At 40.9% G+C, this 16,831-nt stretch overlaps 1 long non-coding RNA gene across 3 annotated transcripts in view; it reads right to left on the reverse strand.

Annotated features, from left to right (window-relative positions):
• Positions 1-2,544: 2,544 nt before the first annotated feature.
• Positions 2,545-16,831, reverse strand: part of LOC108499917 — a 17,426-nt gene continuing 3,139 nt past the window's right edge. For 2 of the 3 annotated variants that reach the window (XR_001875692.1, XR_001875694.1), the window contains 3 exons: positions 9,834-9,925; positions 6,787-6,927; positions 2,545-3,158 (listed from right to left, as the gene is read on the reverse strand). This is a non-coding gene — a long non-coding RNA (uncharacterized LOC108499917). Of the gene's footprint in view, positions 3,159-6,334; positions 6,423-6,786; positions 6,928-9,833; positions 9,926-16,831 lie in introns of all 3 variants that reach the window. The other variant, XR_001875693.1, reaches the window with a different exon arrangement.

Below are 16,831 nucleotides of genomic sequence, written 5' to 3' on the forward strand. Positions count from 1 at the left end.
TTCCCGGCAGCTTCTGTCCGGCAGCTGCCAAAGGCATGAACGTGCATTTGCGCCGCTGTTCGCAAAAAAGCGGCGTGGCCCTGGGCACAGCTTCTGTCTTTCCTCCCGGGAGTGTTGAGGGGGGGCAGAGGATTTGCGGGAGTGCGGGTGCCCCGGGGGGGTTTGCAGCAGAAACGCTGTCCTGCCCCGTTCTTTAGGGAGAACTGTCCCGTTGCAGCGCCAGGTAGAGGAGTGCGAGCGAGGAAGGACTGAGGCCTTTTACCGGGGAGCAGCAGCGGCGAAGCCGCTCCGGAGGTTGTCTGCTCCCTAGGGGAGCATCTCCGGAGCTCCGGCCTCGTTTCTTCTCTCCGAAATCAGCGGAGCCCGCTTGGCCTCTGCGAATAGTCCTGCTCTCGTTCTCGGCATTTTGCTGCCAATACTTGCAAGGCCAAGTGTGTGGGTGAAATAAAACCGCGCTGAATTTGTGCGTTTTTAGCACACGGATAACAGGGGCCGTATCTGCCCGTACCGTTTCTATTCCCCTGCCACCAGCAGTGAGAAAGTGCTCCTTGTTCCGCGTAGCAAGTTACTTAATGAACACACAATCATACAAGTTTTTTTGAGGTGCTCCAGGAACATCCACAGACATTAAACAAAAGAGGGCATGTACAGTGCTCATTCCCCCCAACGTGTTTTCCTCCAAGAGGCAAACCCAAGCTATTCAGTGTTCAATAAAACGTGCTTATGGTTAGAAGCTCTTTTTCTAACAGGCTGTTCCTCTGGAAAGTGGGAGGAAGCACTGTCTTGTCGCTCAGGTACACAAATAGGACATAAAAGTGCCACTTGTCTGGGCTGGGATTTCTTCGAGTAAATCATGATTCAACACTCAAACTTGTTAAATGATGGTGGGTAATTTCTTCGTAAAGTTCTTGAGAAGACCTGGGTTACACAGGCAATAGGATATGAAGTGTTAAAACTATAATGATTAGGTGGGAACTCCAGAACTGAAGTCAGTATAATGACATGAGGTTTGGGAAACTACGTGCTAAATGCCTGTGTCTATCACAGGGCACTGGAACACAATAGATTGCAAAATAGCCACTGAGTGTACCTTTACTTTCCTCTGTTATGCATATTCCTCCGAGAGATACCTTACTCTTCTTCTACCAGTCAACTTCCTCTGTAAAATCTTTTTTTTTTCTGATAGTTTAAGTAGTTACTGTCTTAACCAGGCAAAGAAAACTACCAACTCATTTACTTATCCTAGCACCTGACCAGCTTTAACTGCGTATCATCCCACCATGCCTGTGATCATTTATTAAGATGAATTGGGTTACAACTCAGCTTTTGAATGCTGTGGCTGACATTCTGGTTTGATTATATTTTGTAAATAATGTGAAAGATGTACTTCGAGGTAAACTCAGACATTAATAACATCCCAGGAACTCTACTCATGTGATTGGTTTCATGGTTGTAACTGAGGGCAGCACCTGAGCTTACAATACAATATTAATGCAATTTGCTTCCAAGATTCTCATACAGTGCAACTTTGTAAACACAGTGTGTGTATGGTTCATTTTGATTTATTTAGACAAATAGGAGGATCTTTAAAAGTGAGAGACCCAGGAAAAAGAGATCAGCTTCTAGGGAGGGAAGATTTGCAAAGCATCCTCAGCACACACTGACGATTACAGCTTGCATTATAAGAAAGGAAGTGCAATTAAGATAGCCAAGAAATGAACTTCAAATCAGTTCTGTACTAAATAAAAATATGCCCCTAGATGTGGACATTGAGCATCAAGCTCAATGTAGGAGGCAATAGAGTTTTTAAAATCTAGAAAAAGAAAGGATTCAAAGTGACAAATGAAAAACAAACTAAACATAGGAAAAAAAAGAAAACATCTTTTGCATGTGAACTCGGTGGAGAAACTTGTCCAAGTCCCGTCCTAACATGCTAAAGAACAAATACTTGCTTTGCAGACTTTTTTTTTGTGCAATTATGATTCTACCTGCTATACTGAGCAGGAACATTTCATGCTTGCTTCATCTCCCATCACGTACTGTCCTGACATAAATGCACATAAACTCAAGTATTTGATCCAAACTAAACTCCTCCTTCATTGCCAGCAGGGTGAGCAAGGAGTGCCTAGGCAATTTCCCCTTTAATTTTTTTTTCCCACACTGGAGATATCCACTACAGGATACTCTCATCTGCTGCTGGTAGTGCAGTACTGCTGAAGGGACTGCACAGCAAGCTGCCGTAGATTCCATCCTCCCACCTTTGTGAGCACAAATGTGTTATTTTTGTGGCATTGTGCTCTGCTTGCCAAGGTCATGAGATACATAAAGAGACTCTAAGACTGTGGTTTGAGAAGCTTATCACAGGCAGGAATTTCAGGCCTTGAACAGTTTCTGAAATGGTTTGAATTCAAACATGACATTTTCCCTAAACAGCTGGTCACATACCCGGTGACTGCCTTTGGTACAACTCCTTTAAATCCAAGGTAATTACATGAATTTTACCAAGGTCATACAATATTCATTTTGCAAAACTTTTATTACCAGCTGTATGTGTGCATGCATCAAAGGTCATGAGACAAAAGCCAGTCTTCTGACCACGAATTTTTAAATTGATAGTTCATCGTGAGAATACTAAACACGATATCTTTTTTCAGCTTTCTTCTTACTTGCTTGCTTCATGGTATGTATATATCTCCTGTCTTCTATATATTAAGCCTAAACATGCTGACCTCTGAAGTGAAGTCCATGTAAGCTGGTAGTTCTTTCATATGAAGATACTTCTGGATTGCAGAATTTGGCTGCAATTGCTCACGACCACTTGCCTGCACCACTGAGCTGATTACTTTGCCACATGTGGAGAGAAGCTGTTAAGAGGATGAATAACTGATTTTCCTATCAGTGGAAAAAGCAGGATTAATTCTCATATCTCTTCCACATTCCCTCAAAAAAGAATAGAGTCTCAAAATCCTCTCAAGAGTAAAGAAATCCCTGCTACTGGGTCCTTTCCTTAAATGAAACAGAAACGTGTTGTTTTTCATTATCCACTGAGAGCGGGTCAGCATTTGCCCTCCAAAAAAATTCATCAGCAACCATTCCTGGATGGCAATGCAGTTCTTCTCTTTGTGTTGCAAAAGTGATTCTAAAGGGCAGGCCTTTTACTGGAAGAGAAGAAATGAAGTAGAGCTGAATTAGCAGGGGTTTAGAATCAATTTGCTCAGATTTTGCATGTTTTTTGAGATAGTTGACATTGTATTTTGCATTGTAGTTTGTATTCTACTGAGGTTTTAAAGCAAGGGCTCAGGTAATAATTCATGGAGCTTTATGGCATTTTGCATGTTGAAAACATTGCACAAACATTAACTGATTTATCTTTGCAAATCTCTTGTAAAGCAGGTTAGTAGCTATCATTTCCATTTTATAGATGTAAAATAATTTGCCTTGGGCAGAGTGTTAGTGGCAGAGCTAGGGTTATCACTCCAGAGCTATTAATTCTAAACATTCTGCTTAAACCTTCTTTGGATCATGCTGCTTCTAGAGACTGTCCCTGATGAAAAGGGATGCATTTTTACTCACTCAGATTCTCTCTCTCTCTTAACGCTGTTTTTTGTTTGTATAGCATCATTTAGAAAGGACAACAACAACAAACACATGAGTATTGAAATCACACATGGGTATTGAAATCAAACCTTAGTTATAGTAAATTGCACAGTCAGTATTTCAACACAAGATCATAGTATTATCTCCAAAGGGTTCCTACATGTTCTTTATTGTTTTCATGTCCAGGTTTTATCTGTCATCTCAGTCATGAAGTTCAGAGTTGCATTTTTCAGGGAAAATTTACCTAAATCAGGAACAGACTTTTAATATTATTTAAACTCTGTCGGGGATTTGCAGCACCAGCTCATATGCTAATGAAAGTAGGCAACAAAACAGTAAGTATAAAAATGAAACCTGTGTGGCTGTTACATGGGAGAAAGTGTGAGCTATCTATTCTCTGAATTATGTCTTCTTGAAAAGACCCCCAAATTTTGTCCAGTAGAAAGCAGAAAAAAAAATTGTTTTGTGCATTTTGATTAACGTCTAAAGTAATTATAAGAGAAAAAAGGCTATAGCAAATTCTTTCAGTATTGGCGATAAACATTGCAATTGGTAACATAAACTGAAAAATGTTATCAGGGTTTCATAAGAATAACTATACCATATTGACAAAAATATGCAGATTTACTTGCCGTATAGTTAATCTTTCCCCTCTCACAAAATCTCAGTTGAACTCCTGGGTAATATGGCGTCTCCATTGCCATCTAGTAGATATTTTCAAAGGGTAGAATACATTCCCTGCTTAAAAGCATCCATCCCTTTGGTGTTTGTAACTTCATGTAGGGACTACTGTGTTTTTTCACAAACTTTAACAAGTCCCAAAACTAGACATTTCTTGCTGTGTTCTTACCTCACTAAATTTTATAGTTTGTATGGGTAAGGACATCAGGACTGATACTGTCATGGAATAAGGTATGTTATATACAAAATCTTTGTTACTAAACAGTACAACAACTTCCTACATAAAAACAAGATTCTGCCTTATTTCTGTATTTTGTTAAGGTGACTTACACTGATATTGCTATACTACATATAGTTCTTCGCTCAACCAGAAATCATACAACTCTATGATTGCAGCACAGTTGAACATGCTGTCAATAAATCGGATGTCAGTAGAAGCAGAGCTAACACAGAATCACAGAATGAGTAAGGTTGGAAGGGACCATAGTCATCTGGTCCAAACTCCCTGCTCAAGCAGGGTCAGTCTAGAGCACTTTACACAGGATTGCATTCAGACAGGTCAGTATCCCCAGTGAGGGAGACTCCACAACCTCTCTATGCAGTCTGTTCCAGTGCTTGGTCACCCGAACAGCAAAGAAGTTCTTTCTGACGTTCAGATGGAACTTCCTGTGCATCAGTTTCTGCCCTTTGCCTCTTGTGCTGTAGCTTGACACCACCAAGAGGAGCCTGACTCCATCCTCTTTATACCCTCCCTTCAGTTACATATATACATTCATATGGTCCCCTCATGGACATGGCTCATGGACAGTTGCTTTTCCACCAGGACTCCCAGGGCCTTCTCCACAGAGCTGCTTTCTAGCAGGTCAGCTCCCAGCCTGTACTGGTGCAGAGGAGGAACATTACCAGATCATACTGTATAGTTTTTCAAGATGGGTGACTAGTAACAGCAGGTGTTTGATTATGAACACTGATACTGCTAATTGCATTACTGTCACTGTCCGTTCTGCACAAGCAAAAAATGAGCCGTGCTCACCTATTTCCTGACCCACTGCATAGCCTGTCATAGCCCACGTATGTCCGCAGTGACAAAGAGATGGGGACAACAAAACATAAGCCCATGCCACAGACTTTGCCTTAGGAAGAGTAAAAGTGGCATGAAGCCAAGCTCAGGTGTGATGATTGGCTGGCCTTGGTTGTATTTATCCTGCCCCTTCCAAGTCCTTTGACTGACCCCTTCCCAGCTCCCACACAAAGTTCAATGCCATGTTCAATACCATTTGCTCAAAATATTGTCTCCTTGGGTGTTTGTAGAGCTGAGAAATCTACAGCAAACGGAGAGTGAGGAAAGCTGGTAGCCCTGAGTAAATGCACAAAGAATGTGAGTTGCATCAAAGGTGTGGCTAATGGGGGTTTCTTCAGTTTCAGCCATCTCTTGCTGTTTGCATCCAAAGCGGACGCAGATAAGAATGATAAGAGATTGCAACACTGTGATTCTGCTAAACAACTACAGCTACCAATCCTTATTTAGGCTAGCAAATATAAAGTAAATCAGCCTTCCCTTATATCCACTCCTTATTTTTCACTAAGGAGGTATCTCTACCTTGACTCATTTTCCCAGCGCTGTTAGACAGTAAGAACCCTAATGTTTACAGACACTTTCTTGCTTCTTGCTTCTCTGTGACTCCAGAGATATGCCACTGAAATCATTACCTTGCATTTTTCCACAGGAAAACTAAGCCCAATAGCAAAGCTGTCACTGAAGAGAATGGAAAAAGAACTTTTCTGTCATGTGCTTTGAGGTTTTGTCCCCAAAGTATTTTAACCACAGAGTAGATGGTAATTTTTATTTAAAGCAAAATAAGTCATTATGCTTTAGAAAAAATTCTATCACATTTTATTCAGCACTGCATAGCTAAGTAATAAAGACATATGTGGCAAAGGCCGGTCAATTCGATATGATTAACCCAACCAAAATCCTGGAGATATTACAGCTGCACTGAAAGAAATCCCATAGAACACGGCCAGGCAACCAGTTGCCTTTTTTCTTTTATCATACCTCTAACTTCCAAAATCTTTCTCAGGCAAATGTTTTCTGCAGCATGTTGGAGACCATCAGCAAGTGTGACTGAGCAGAAGAGCAGGTTCTGGAAATCAGAGAGGTCACAAAGTGCCTGACTTTCCAGCAATGGCATCTTTATTTTCAAATGAGGAGGATCCAATGTAAATGCCCCTGGGGAAGGCCTTAAGGCAGTTTGGCAAACATAGCAATGTACAATACTGAAAACTGAGATTTGGGTAACACGGTTTTGGAGGACTGGATTTGTAAAGCAAAACAACTGCAACACAGGCCCTGACATCCTCACTGCATGTGTTCCTGAGTGTTTTAGTTCGGACTACCTCTTGTGATCCTATGGACTGAATGTCCCTTACTTGTCATGGTATGTTATGTACACCTCCGGAGCACATCTTTCAGCTTAACTCCGTTTGGAAGAAACGCAGGTTACTCACCCCAAGGCCATGGCACAAAGAGGATCACACTCAGAAGCACACTCCCAATCCATATCAGAATGCTTTTACAAATTTTTTGTTTTACTCTCTTCCTTATTTTCTTTTCTCTTTGCCAATACCCTTGCCCACAATCTGCTGTTTCTAGAAAAAAAAGAAAACAACAATGAAATATTTGAGTTCCTACCAAAGTTTTAATCTATAGAAAGCAAGACAGGACCTGGATCCCAGCTTCAGTCTTTGAGGTTTCCAAACTGGGCTGACCCCAAACCCAGAACATAAACAAATGCAGTCTTTTACAGGTTACCTAGAAAACCGCTTGGTATGAAAATGCCAATGGGATGAGAATGCCAAGCACTACCCGTTACCCAATACTGCGAGATAAACTAGATGAAGTAAACCCATGGATAACACAAAACACGTATAAGACCTCTAATGAAAAGAGTAGGCTGAAAATAGCCAGGCAGCTGTTCGGGGAGCTATTCCAGTGGCACACACCAGTGAACAGGCAGGCTGGGAGCCAGGGCTGGCCACTGCATCCACAGGAATCAGGTGCTTCTACTGAATCAGGGCAAAGTTAGTTAGTCCACAAACCAGATAATCAAGAACTGACATCACATTTTAGATGCTGTCAAAATATAACTACAAAAAGGGGTTGAGAGGGGTCACCTGAATGCTCCTGAGCTTTTTCTTCCTTCCTATTTATAACATAGTCCCCAATACACCTCGGGATATGTGTTTGATCTCAACGCTCTGGTATTTACTTCTTGAGCTCTCGACAGCTTTTCTGTTCAGACAGATGAGCAATTCTCTGAGCATTTCAGTAAACTTTCCAGAGGTAATTAAGATACAGCTGTCTCTGCAGCTTCCTCTTCTCCAAACTCAGGTTCAGTCCTTAAAATCCTCACGTGACATGACAGCAAGAGGATGTGAACCTCTAATCCATTCCGTGTGCACACTCCCACCTCCATCAGACCCTCAGCTACTAGTGTGTGATATCCTGCACCACTGGTAAGAATGCAATATCCTGGTGTAATAGAAAGCATACCATGAAACAGCCCGGGGATATATGAAGATAAAGAAACCTGTCTCCTGCCAATTTTTTTTTTTTCTGAAATGGGTCAGATTGGATAGGTTACTTCACATTCTCCATCATCCCATCTTCATAAGCAGCTCCCCAAACTACAAGCTCCTCATCATTTGATTTCATGCATTACTTCCTTTCCCAACCACTTCTGCAGAACTAGAGACCCAATTAATTTAAAAAATGAAACCCAGCGCAAGAGCATTAACTTTTCCAGACTTGCTTCCTTCCTGACCTCACTGCTTATTTGACTGTAAAACAACCGATGCTGCAGTTTTCAAAGAGGCAAGTGAGGACCACAATTTCTATTCCCAGTCTGTGGGAGTGGGAAAGCGACTTTGGCATAAATACATGAAATTTGAGATGTTAAATATATTTTAAACCAGCTCCTTTTCCTTTAAACCTAATTTCCTCTGAAGACGGAAATTTATCACCAATGACTCAAGTTTCCTCAAGGTTTTATCAATTTAAACTTCAATAATGTTCTTTCTTTGTGAGTTCATGCTACATTGCCTAGCCCTTGCTTACCCAGCCAGTGCTTACTCATGCAAACCAATAATTTGGCTTTTCTGGTTTATTTGGGTGAGTGCTTTTTCATTATGTCCCTTGCCCAATCTATTAATTTGAGATGAGGGTCTTGTGGGAATTAATTATAAGTCTGGACATGGATGAGTGGTTTAAGATTTTGCCTGTTTTCTATAAGGTTGCAGCATATAGAAATGCTCGTTCTATATGGAGCAAGTAACAAATTCCTGGGCCTCTCAGCAGTGGAACTACTGGAGACTGGTTTTCTACAAATGATTTTGCTTTCTCCCCTTGTTGTCTGCCATCTACATTACCCTCCTGTGCCCTCCACACAGGATAAGAGACAGCCAGTATGGAGATGTATGCATGGTAATTGGACATGTGGGCTGAGAGTGACACAACAGATAGCTGCTGAGGCTGCAGTACCTCCTCTTTACATACCACCAGATTTCACAAGGCTCATGAGATCCTCACTCTTCCATGGGATTTGGTTAAAATTAGTTAACAGGGCTGGGGACCAACAGATGTAATGACTGCATGCATCTTGCTTCCAGACTAAAAAAATCAAAAGCTGGCAAGAAGCTGTGATTGTCTGACTTGAAACAGTTGAAATGTATCCTTGATGTCCTTTGTAGTGCCTCAGGAATAATGGCAGGTTTAGAGAGTGCAACTCTATGACCTTATTTGAATTGGAGCATACTGCAGTGTGTCTAAATGCTCTCTCCAGGCTTGTTTTTTAAGTTTAAAGAGACTATATCAGGACATCGGTGCAGTCCAAGGTTTCCAAAGTTGTTATAGCTAATGAGAGAGGCATATGTGCTCCATGATTCTGATGTTTGTCATTTACAGATCTGCTCCTGACCTTTGTTTTTATCTCTGCATCTCACCCCTGAAGCTAACATAAAGTGCAACAGAAGCCAGATATACTTGAACAAGCCCACACAGAAGTCAGAAGGCTTCCCTGCAGAGTTGACCACGGCTCACGCAGACTTCCCTCAGGAAAGGAAACCAAGGAGATCGCCTTTCATTTACAGTTTCTCAAGAACCAGAAGATTGACCGTAAATGAACACCAGGCTTATATGAGTACAAAGAAGGAGGCAAGAGAAAATAAGAATGACAATGAAAATGCCTCAAAGACACTAGTGGGAGCCCATCACTGCTTCTCTGGGAGACCTGCACAGCTTACTAGTGCAAAAAGGTAAAAAAGTCTGTCCCAAAGTTGGTAAATTGCTATGTGTGGCCTAAAAAAATTAGGTGCTGAAGTAGGAGCCAGAGCTTCAAAAGCTGGAAGTCTGTGTGAGCCTAACCCTCCCTATGTAAAATGGGATAACGAGTAGCACAAATACCTAAGCAATTTTTAAGAATAACAGCTTAATAACTACATGGTGCTTTACAGACAGGAAAGGCTTTAGGAATGCTAAGTATTCTTAAAATCTTGACCTTTTACCGTGATTTTGGTTTGGTATCTCTGAGATGGGGTTTTCTGTCTGAGGGAACACCTGCACTCTCACTTCTTAAGTGAAGCTTCTTCCCTGAAATAGAAAGAGGGCAAAGTCAATGAGATACAGCATTGGCATTGCTGCTCTGATCACTCTAATTACTGCCATGGTGACAAGAGCAGTATAAATCAAGCTAGTTCAGCCAAGAGTTTTTACCACAGGCTGGTTAACCACTACATTAGTATGAACATCTGACACTTAATTTTCTAGGAGGAATTAAAACAAGGGTAAAAGCTTGGAGGAGGCCATTCGTTTGTATTGCATGGGAAAGGATAGGGGGAACAGAGGCCATGAACAGCAATCTCCATGGTTTCAACTAGTATAGATGCTTCAACCCTCCCTTTTGCCCTTGATATGGAGCCCACTCAGACTTACTCAGAGCCTAATGTGAAAAGGGGCACTGAACTTAGGTGGGATTTGCTACATAGTGGTTGTGTATGTGCCTATAGGCCGGTCCAAAGCACACAAATAATTCACTGCCACTGGCAGAGTGGAATGATGTATTTGCTTTCTTTCCATTTTAAAACAAAAATCCAGCCTTAGCATTTTAAATAGCAGCATTTCTCTAGGAAAGGCATTTGTTTACTTTAGTGCCAGTAAAATTCCTCAGAAGGACAGTCTGAGAAGTAGAAAGCTTCGTCTTATTCACAGAACAAGTATAACAAGTCCTGCAAGCTCTCTTCCAATGTTTCACCAATATGCCTCTACTCAAGGCCGGAAGATTAGACTTCATATTCAAAACAGCGCAGAAGTTTTCTTTAAGAATTAAATACCACAGCGTCTTTGTTAATCTGGGTCTAACACAGAGAACTACCTCTAACACAGATAACTACCACACAAATAGCAATGGCATTGCTAATCAGCACCAGTTTTGCTGGGGACAAAGTCAGGACATTGGGAAACTTGTGCTGCTGACACCTGCCCAAGAAGAGCAGAGCTCAGTGGCCATCTTCTGCAGGCCCCATACCCCACACTCCACAAGAACCTTATTTTACCAAAGGCTTCTCCCTTTGGTGCCCAATTGTGCTGTGAAGCTCATTGCCATAGATGTTGTGATACATATGAGCAATGCATAAAAGAATTCAAGTTCCTTGAGGGCTGGTAAATACAGGGACAGAAGCACAATTGTTGTCTCAGGAATGGTATAACACCACAGCAGCCACTGGGATTGTTTGGGATGGGGAAGGAGAGGTGTCATAGAAACACCAATTTCAATTTGACACAGTACAGCTGCTCTCCTCTTGCACCGAATTAATACTGGCAAGCAAAAGTGGAAGTCCTTAGGCACTGTTCTCCAGCTTTTAAGGCATTTACATACACAGAACACCTCTTCTTCTTCTTCTGGGGAGTGAATGGTCTTCATCCACCACCACTGGAGCTAGTTTTAAACAGCAGAGAAGGCTTGTCCCTTGTATCAACTCACGAGCTGCTCTCTCCCAGAACTCATAGAGTGGGGCACACGTTCTGTCCAGCTACAGAAAATACTTATGGAGTGTTGGGTGTATAAGGACTGCCAGATCCTTGAGATATCCATAGAGGTGGGAGATAATTTGGGTTGAGTTCCCCTGATTTGTCTCCGATACCAGGCTGCCACACACATGTTTCTGCTGTTGGCTTCATTCCCACATGACACTAACCTACCTAGGATCTGTATGTGTGGGATCAGATCAACCTAGAAGTACGGGAGGGGAAGAGATGATATTTGCCCCTGATTTTACAGGGAAAGGCTCTAAAGCTTACCATGTGTTAAGTAACACTTCATTTCACCAGGAGCTTCCCTCATCTCGAAGGCATTACTCATGGAGGAGGGACCTACTCACCATGAGTAAAGGCTTTGGAATCTGGCCTTTAGTGTGGAGCTTTATGATAGCAATACTGAATATGTAAATCTCTGCTTTGTACAATAAGTGTATGACATTAGGAAAACACTGCATAACAAAGAGCGAAATAAGGAAAGCATGTCCAGCACCTCCGTCTACATTCAAGCTTGCCCAGGTTAACACAGCCCTGCTGATTTACAGGGCCATGGGGCAAGCTCTTGATCTTATGTTCCAAAAAATTGCAGGAACAAGATGCTGACAAGTTATTTAAGGAATGTGGTCCTCTAAGAACTTATCAAATCTGTCCATAAGTCCATTCACGTGCAGGTACATTGCAATTTTGAACAGCACTGAGAAAAGAGACCAGCCTCTATAGGCACACATATGGCTTCCACAGATCCTAGCAGAGCCTCACAAAAGATGAGGATACTCAGGACCATGAACACCTGTGGCTTGACCTTCCTTTATCTCAAGCATCAGATTCCTCAGAATACCTTACAATGACAGAGAAAGAAAGGCAACAGAATTTGATCTTTGAAGACTTCTGGACGCATATTGCTTTGCTGTGGAAAAGCAGCATATACGAAACAGAAAGCATCTTTTCTGCTCTGCCTGTTGGGTATGCCCAGTGATTTAACCTGTCTGCTAGTACCACTATAAAAGAAGAGATCAAATTCATCAAATTATAGCCTCAGGATTTATGTTTTTAACTGATTTTGCAGGGGAGGCAGAAAGGGAAGGAAAAGGAATGGAGTTTGTTTCAAGCTTGTCTGTCTTCTTCATATAAAAAAATAAAAAGTAGGAAAAAGATTTTTTTAATTATTTTTCCTGTAAGAGAATGGGGTTCAATGGATACACAGCCAGTACATGGGTAAGTGTTGAAATTATGTTGTATATCACAAAAATACACATAGGTTCCTTGACTCCTTTAGTTTCATATGTGGCTTGTAGTTCACAATCTACAATGAGATGTGAGAATGTGGTTAAGAGCTGAGAAATGAATAAATAAACCCCAACATGTTATTCTAATGGGCAAATTCTTCACTCTACACCATATTATCTCACTAACTCTCCTTGAAATTAAACAACATCCAGTTTGAATATCTGCTCAGTTCCTGCCCTACACAGAGGTGTCAACAAGAGGGCACAAGCTGATTTTTATGATGTGAATCAAGTCTGGTGGAAACTATTACTTCTTAAGTTTCAGCAGCGGGTTGTTCCAATAGATGGTATAAAATAAAGACTATCCCTATCCTAGGAGGTTACAGTCTAAAAAAAGACCAGAGGAAAGTATTTGCCTCTTGCAAAGTGATTTATTCAGTTGGTTCTCTGAGTTTATAGTCTACTTTGAAAGTGGGCACATTTGTCATGTAAATTTTCGTTTCTGTGAGAAGCACAGAATAGGCCATACTGATAATGTATGCTGTTTCCAGAAATTGTGTTTGGTAAAAAAAAAATTCAAAAGATTGTTTCCTGTCTGTTCAGACATTTTGAAGTTGAAATTATTTAATTTATTGGTTAAGAATGAATTTTATCTAGACTTCTTTGAATAATGTTGCTAAAGAAAACATCTTATGAACAAAATATGTCACACCCAGAAGTGATTCCTTCTACATTTTTGTTTTACTGAAAAATTCTGGGGAAAAAACTATTCTTAAAAAAATTCCAAACTGAAAGCTGCCAAACAGCCTGCTGTTCAGTGAATTCTGCCATAATAACCCAAACTAATAATTTCAAAAAAGACTGATCATTATAAACAAACCTGCAGCAAAGCAGAGGGCTGGACTAATTGTTGGATTGGGTAATCTGCAGGACTCTGATTTAGCGTTCGAAGTCATAATTGGGTCCATGACCACCTGCTTTGGTCACTGGAAATGAATGCAGCTGGACTTGGCTGGTCACTGTATCAAACATTTGCTGAAGGATGCACATGAGCTTGTTAGCAGTTAGTTGTTGTTCAGGCTTTAGTCGAGTAAATTGTTCCTGAGCTTAAGTCTTGCTGTCAGTAACAGCAGAAGTGGTAAAGGAAAGAAATAGCATTTCCTCTCTCCATTGCCACAGGGCTTTCTGAAGCACAACGGCATAAATGCCTGATAGATAATCTACAATTCAGAATGCTTCCTACACAGAAGAGGCAAAAAAAGTAACATGGCTTAGTGGAGACTGCAGGCTTTGTGTCAGAAACCTGGTGTACCAGTGCACGTCTCTGCCAATTACTTGCTCTGTATCCTTCAGCAAAGGGCATAGCCTCTGACCCTGCACTTCTCTTTCCCTTAGATAATGATATCTACCCTCTTTTTAAAAAATATTTTAAAATATACATGTAAGATAGGTTGGATCATTACAGAGCAAGCACACAAGCCGTAGTGATACACCCAGACAAGCCATAGTGATACATAAAATGCAGACACTCCCATGCACAGAAATGTACCGATGACCTTAGGCTAATGACTGAAGTCTGGGTGGTACTGCTGGTATTCGCAGAGCACACACTCACATAGCTGTGCAGGTCTGCACAGGCAGCCAACCAGCCCTTTTGCATGACGTTGGCCAGCGCTGATGTTCCCGGGCACGCTGAGCCATTTGGGGTAGCTGGCAGCTGCTGGGATGCTACTGGGCAGGCAGCTCTGCTAGCTCTTCTCTAGCCTCACAGGGGAGAGCTTCTAGTCATAATGAAGGAAGAGGGAAAACAGTTCCCACTTTCCAGAGAGCTGGGATTTTTATTTACTTATTTATCATAGCTGCTATTTAATTTAAAGACCTTATGTATGTAGCAGGAGCCTCACCAAAGTAAATGTGGCACAGCTGGTGGCCAGGTTCCAGAAGTGTGTCTTGTTCAACACTTTCCACAGTAGCGAATGGCCTGGCCTTTTCTATGTGGTTTAAAACTGATGTATTTGGAAATGTGGAAATGAAAAGCCTTGGGAGAAGAAAGGATAGAAAGGGAAAATTGGTTGTGGAGAATACCTATTTCCCTAATTTTAAGTGCAATTTTAGAAGCAATCTAAAACAGTTCATTCCAGGTGGGCCCACGCTTTGTAATTTTTGCACTTCCAGAGTCCTTCCACAGGATATCAGGTTATTAATATTATTTTATCAGAAACAAATCTCACAAGTATATCCTATTCTCGGTACGCAGCACTGCAGCTCACTCCGCTGAGAGAGGTTTAGCCGAGCAATAGCCCCTTTGCTGTCTGACAGCCTCAAGTCTTACAGCAGCTCATGTGTAGTTCACAACTTAGTCTTCTTTCATGTATTTTTTGCTAGATCACCTGCAAACTTGTGAAGTGAAACTGTTGTTCTTTAAAAGAAAAAGCTGTGGTGATGCTCCTGCTCTCTACGAATGGAGCCCTTCCTCCAAGCTTCGTGCAGGGTTCCTGTCCAATCTGATGCAAGGTGCTTCAAACTGTCATTAGCACAGACTGAACAGCACAGGTCAAATTACTGCATCCACAGTGTTCTGGTTAGAATCATAAGCTGAAAGTTACTCCATCCCGAAAGAAAAAGGCTTACCATACGTTGCCCCCCTTAGTCTGCCTAAGATTTTGCCCAGATACAAGTTCAGTCACATGTGAACAGCACTGTTTGTGAATTGAAATAGTATGTGAAACTTTGGACCTGTCCTGCCTCATAAATAGGGCTCAAGTTCAGAAGTTGTTCAGAAACTGTTTATAGCAGTTCTGTATAATCAAATCAAAACTGAAAGCACCTGAACAGTGATCAATGCCTGAACTCAAACACCTCAGCATGCTTTTGGCTATGCCATAACCATGCAAATCAGTCTAATTTCTCATTGTGTATATTCAAACTGGAAAATACTCTGCAAGCATTTGGCCCTGATTAAAACTACTGCTTTATTGGGCAATGCAATCCTAGGTGTACTTATAGGAGACTTAAAGTTTATTTCATATGCAGGCAAATAACTTTATCACCATTTGACTTGCTTTATTGCTTTGTCTTTCAACACCTTAGATATTATGGGATCTTCCTAAGTTTCTCCTCCAGCAGCACCTCCCTGCTTGCTAATACTAACCCTTCAGGCACTGCATCTAGTTTGGTAACTCCTAATTACCAAAAATAAAAGATCCTTTAAACCTGCTTTCTGAGATGAAACGGTCTTGTTAGATATGAGAAAGTCCCCTCAGAGAGAGATAAACGTTCTGTAATGAAAGAGATTTCCACTGAACTTCTCATCCTTTTCAAACCAAAGATAAAAATAATAAATAGATTTAAGAAAAATAAATAGATTTAAATAATTTAATAGATTAATAAAGGATTTCTACATATTTTCTTAATGAAATAGATTTATAGGAAATTAGGTTTATTTAGTTCTTCTGTTCCTGGAACTACTCCTTTCACTAATCTCAAGACAGTAATGATTTTTATATATTTGTCAGAATTGCTCAACAAATGTTTGTAATAGTTAAGACACATTTCATTTCCATTTGCCTCTTTGAGGCCAAGTATCTTCTCAGTTTTTTGATGCTTGACACTGTATCTGGCCAGCATGACTCAGCACGGGAATATGATTTCTATGCCCTGAATGGATGACTCATTATGTGCATACGAGAACAGTGCCTGAAGAGCATGTAGAAAAAGATAAGGAAAAGAGAATCCTTTAAGAATCTGCTTCAGGAATGTTAAACATGCTCTGTAAATATTATTGGCTTTTTCTGTATAGGAATATAAATAGTCTGTGATTTGAAGATGAAAAAAAGTAATCAAATTTACCAACAGTTCCTATATTCACACTTTCTTGGCACAAAATAATTTCCTGTAGGTTTTGGCAGGTTTTTTTGGTAAATGCATTTAATGAATGGATTAGCATTTGTGTCTGGAGAAATAAAATGCCTCTCAAATATTCCTATGCACAAATTTGATAACTAGTTGAGTTGCTTAATGCACTATTTAAAAGAAATCAGATGGTGAACATAGTACAAAGACCATAAGGAGACAATCCACATGCACTGACTTACAAGAAGTCAAGTGAAATGGACTTAGTAAACATGCTTGCCAAAACCAAAACAAATGTTCCCAAATAACATCACATCCAATACTAAGATCACAGACACCAAGAGATGGGATGACTACAGCGACCCTCTATGTGCAGAGGCTTTCC

The sequence above is a fragment of the Lepidothrix coronata genome, unplaced genomic scaffold (assembly GCF_001604755.1).
Source record: "Lepidothrix coronata isolate B3197 unplaced genomic scaffold, Lepidothrix_coronata-1.0 Scaffold3, whole genome shotgun sequence".
NCBI classification, from domain to species: Eukaryota; Metazoa; Chordata; class Aves; order Passeriformes; family Pipridae; genus Lepidothrix; species Lepidothrix coronata.